The sequence below is a fragment of the Hipposideros armiger genome, unplaced genomic scaffold, assembly GCF_001890085.2.
Source record: "Hipposideros armiger isolate ML-2016 unplaced genomic scaffold, ASM189008v1 scaffold_1274, whole genome shotgun sequence".
Classification (NCBI taxonomy): domain Eukaryota; kingdom Metazoa; phylum Chordata; class Mammalia; order Chiroptera; family Hipposideridae; genus Hipposideros; species Hipposideros armiger.
In genome coordinates this window covers 37089-41976 of record NW_017732624.1, presented here as the reverse complement: position 1 = coordinate 41976, position 4888 = coordinate 37089, and the positions used below count along the sequence as shown (strand labels likewise).

Below are 4888 nucleotides of genomic sequence, written 5' to 3'. Positions count from 1 at the left end.
GGGGGGGGGGGGGGGCTGTCAAAAACATTTATAGGCAAGTGGTTTAATGTCATAATGCTGGAGGTGGTGGATAACAGTTGAGGAAGACACTAGATTAACCAAAAGCTGAAAAGGAAAAACTGAAGTTGAGCTGTCCATAGATGTGAAAAGCTTTGACATTTTCCTGAGACTCTAGAAAAACCCACCCATGCATAGGCCTGCATGCATGCTCAGGAAAGACCTCAGAAGGCCCTGCCCTTTACTTGTGACTGCCCTTGAAGCTCTGTGAAAGAAGAAAGGGAAGGCTAAGCCAGAGTTGACATCAGCCTGGCTCAGTGTTCAAGGCATACCCTGACATACGCATGCACACAGGCCCTCAGGAAAGACTGGAAGATTTATTGGTTCGGAATGTTTAAGGATCTCTCTGTCAAGGGATTATCTGACCACTATACTAGTTGAATAGAAACTTCATTAGACTTTACAGAATTAATTTAGAAAAGTTAGTTAAAAAAACAAAGCAACAACTGCAAACCCTAGGGAGGGAGTAGAATTTGATTTCCAGAGCTGCTGCATGTTATTTAAGATGTCCAGTTTTCAACGAAAATTTACAGGATATAGAAATTTTAAAAATATGTAGGTTTATACACAAGAAAAATAGCAGCTTAGAAACTGTTCCTGAGGAATCCCAGACTTTGAACTTACTAAACAAAGACTTTAAATTAGGTATTTAGAATATGTTCAGAGAACATGTTTCATAAATGAAACAATGTCTAAAGAACTAAAGGACATATGAAAGCAGTGTCTTGCCAAATAGAGAATATCAGTAAATAAATAGACATTACAAAAAGAAACCAAATTAGAAATTCTAGAGTTGAAAAGTACAATAACTAAAATTAAAAATTCACTAGAGTAACTCATCAGATTTGAGGAGGCAGAAGAATGAGTGAACTTGAAAATTATTGCATTTCAATGACATATTCAAAGAGCTGAAAGAAAAACTGTCTACCAAGAATCCTGTATCCAGCAGAACTACCCTTCAAAACAAAGAGAAATTAAGACATTGTCAGATAAAAACTGAGAGTTCATTGCTAGCAAACTGACCTACAAGACATACTAAAGAGATTCTTCAGGATGAAATGAAAGGACACTAGACAGTAACTCGAATCCACTTGAGAGAAAGAGTACCAGTAAAGGTAATTACATAGGAAAATACAAGGCAGTATAAATGTATTTTTGTTGTAAATACATTTTCTCTCCTATATGACTTAACATACAGATGCATAAAGCAATAATTATAAATCTATGTTACTGGAAACAGTGTATAAAGATGTAACTTGTAGAAATAAAACACATAAAGAAGAGAGGCGATACCTATACAAGAAAAAAGTTTCTGTATATTAGTGAAATTGGTATTGATCCCAATAGATTGTTAATTTCTGTGAAGATGTGCATGGTAATTTACAGGACAACCACTAAGAAAATAACTCAAAAATGTATGGTAAAAGTCACTATAGGAATTAAATTCTAATATGATACCAAAAGGAAGTCAACAAGAGAAAAAATAAATTAGACTTTATCAAAATTAAAAATTTTTGTGCATCAATAAACATTATCACACCTGAAATCTATATAACTTTGCTAACAATTGTCACCCCAATAAACTTTAATTAAAAAGTAAATAAATTAGTAGGGCCGGCCAAGTGGCGTGTTGGTTAGGCGTTGTCTTGGGATGCCAGCTCTGAGCAGTAGGGCCCCGGTTCAGATCCCACATGAGGGCCAGTGACGCTGTGCCTTCTACAACTAAGATGGTGAACAGCAGCTCAACCTGGAGCTCACTGCCTTGAGTCGCCAGCAACAGTGTAGGCTGCAGTGGGGCTGGCCGGCAGTGGGTGTGACCTTTCGTGAGCTGCTGTGAGCTGCAGTCAGCAGCCATCCAATGGCTGGCGAGCCACTGCCTCACCCGGGAAGAGCGCAATGATAATACCAACATGGGCCAGTAAAGTGACATCCTCCACAGCTAGACTGAAGAACAAAAGGACAGCAATGTGTCTGTTCTCCTTCCTCGATTCCCCACTGCTGTTCCCATCCCCCCAATTCCCCAATAAAAATCTTAAAAAAAAAATTCCCCCTCATTTCGAACACATTAATCCCATTGTTCTTGCCACTTTCTAAAGCAGTTCTGGAGTCCTCTTTCATGAATGTCTTTAGTTGTACTGTCGTGGCTGCCTCGATGTCCTGAATCGATTGAAAACATTTCCTTTTCATGGTTATTTTGACTTTCGGGAAGAGCCAGAAGTTGCACAGTGCCAGATCCGGTGAATAAGGCGGATGAGGACACACTGTAATGTTTTCATTTGACAGAAATTGCCGTACCAGAAGTGGTGTGTGACACAGAGCGTTGTCATTATGGAGGATGAAGTAAAGACACTCACAAAAGAAGACTTCCAGAACTGCTTCATAAAGTGCAAGAATGATGGGATGAGTGTGTTGGAAGTGAGGAGGAGTATTTTGAGGGGGATAAATGGCAATGTGACTTTTATAGGAATACATTTTTTTTTAATTTAAACATTCACCATGTCTTTTGATCACATCTTGTAATTATAAATAATGTTAAGAAAATAAAGAGTCTTAAGAGAATAATAAGAGGACCCAGTTTAATTTTAGGACCTCATGAAGGCTTTTCCAAGGAAGAAACTTTTGAGGTAAGACCTGGAGGACAAAGGTGAGTTAGTCAGGCAGAGTGGAGAGAGTGTGGCCTGGCCAGAGAGAACGGTATGGGCAGTGCTCCTGAAGCGGGGAAGTTTGATGCATTTGACCAATGAGAAGAAGGCAGCATGGGTAGAGCAGAGTGGTAGCTAGATATGATTAAAACAGGTAGATCCAAGGACACGCAGGGCCTTGTAAACCATATTAAAACACTTGAATTTTATTCTAGTAGGCAACTGTGGTTTGATTCACATTTGTAAAATTTATTCTGGCTGCTATATGGAGAATGGCTTGTAGATGGGAAGGCAGGGAGCCAAGGTGGGGATGGGGAGGGTCAAGAAGTGGAAGTGAGGACACGAGTGAGTTAGAAGGCTGTTGCAGTAGTCAGTGCCGGTGGCATCTAGAAGAGGAGTGTGATAGAGATGGAGAGACGTGGGGACAGCCACCTTGTTTTTAGGAAATAGTTCCTCCTGGACTTAGCAATAGACTGTGGTGAGGGAGAAGGATATGTAAAAAATGATTTGTAGTTTTCTAGGATAAGCACCTGGGTGAACAGAGGTGCCATTTACTGAAATGGAAAAGTCAGAGAAAGAAGCAGATTTGAGGAAGATGATCAAAATGTCTGCTTTGAAGATGTTAAAAATGAGATTCCTGTTCCACATCACATAGAGATGTTAAATCTGCATTTCATTGTAGGCAGAGTCAGTTTGCAAGGGCACCACAAAGAAAGTGGCACTATTCACATCATAAACATGCTGTTGTGTTATGAAAACACAGGTGAGCATGAAGGTTCCAGATCTCCTGCTAGAGACCTGGAGCAATAGAGTTAACTCTTCCTGCCCCAAACATAAATCTACATGTGCACATCCTACAGCTGTGCACAAAGGCAGGAAAATAAGTACATATACACTCATTGGCATACACACATGCGTGTGGCTACACTCTTTCAACTGCCTCTCTGCTCTACTGCGGTTGATTCTCTTGCTCCTACACCCACTCCTCTCAGAAACTTCATTATTGTTCACCACCTGAACCTGAACCTGCCATAGTCACCTTTCTTGAAGAATGAAGGGTGGTAGTGAAGAGTATGCATGTGTGTGCTACTGCTGGTAGTGTGTGTTCTCTGGTTACCTAGAAATATTTGTGAGGAGAATGACCCCCATGTATAGTTGTTTGTGTTGTATTAATACCATAATATATAATGACTTAAATTTTTTGTAATTAAGGAAGGGCCATCTTTTTCTAATTTCTTCAAAAAATGCTGTAAGGGTTAGCTGTGTCCTGGGTGCTTGAATCTGAAGCTCAGAAGAAAGGTCCCAGCTAGAGACATGTTTTTGTTGGTCATCAGCATATAGATAGTGTTCCATACATTGGTAATTGATGAGTTCACCCAGGAAGAGAAGAGAGCTCAGTTCTGACCCCTTGAGGAACTTCAGCAATAAGAGATTTGGTATAAGAAATGAGGCTAAGGATTTGCCAGAGAGGTGTGGAGCAAATAAGAGAAAGTGATGCCACAGAAGCTGAGAAGAATCGGCATCATTAGTACATATGACCCAGAAAGTTTAGTAGGATCCGTGCAGTCTGTCTTGAAAAATCCTTCATGGTTTACTTATATTTGCACTGTACTGATGAGAGTGATACTTACCAAACTTTCATTGCATATACATTTTAGGTGCTCAGAAAATGCATGAAGTACAGAATGCCAGATTAAAAAAGAAAAAAACATTCTTGTAGAAGATAATTCTATAACTACTACAAACTCTTATATGTCCAGAGATGTTCTTTTGCCTCCTATATAAATGGTATAGAGAAACTCTTATCAGTGGATATAGGAACACTGAAATGTATTTTTTTAAAGTAAAATTAGTTTAAAATCTCATATTTTTTATCATATAATATTTTCCTTTCAATGTTTTGTCTCTTGTATTGTCAAATTAATCTTCCTGAAACATAGCTGATACGTTTCCCTGTATTAAAAAATCTTAATGATGCTGTATTTCATGTACAATAAAATTTACACTCTTTAGCTTGAGATCTATGCCCTACTGAATTTTGTCCCAGACAATTATTTCTTAGGATCTCCCACCACTTTCTTCAATGCATTCTATAATCCAGCCTGACCACAAAAGTGTCTGCTGTTCTGTTATTTTGGTTTTTTAAAAAGATTTTATTGGGGAATTGGGGGAGGGGAACAGCGCTGGGG

At 39.0% G+C, this 4888-nt stretch overlaps 1 protein-coding gene across 1 annotated transcript in view; it reads left to right on the top strand.

Moving 5' to 3' along the window:
• Nucleotides 1–4888, top strand: part of ALMS1 (ALMS1 centrosome and basal body associated protein) — a 130386-nt gene that overhangs the window by 108048 nt on the left and 17450 nt on the right. The window lies entirely within an intron of this gene.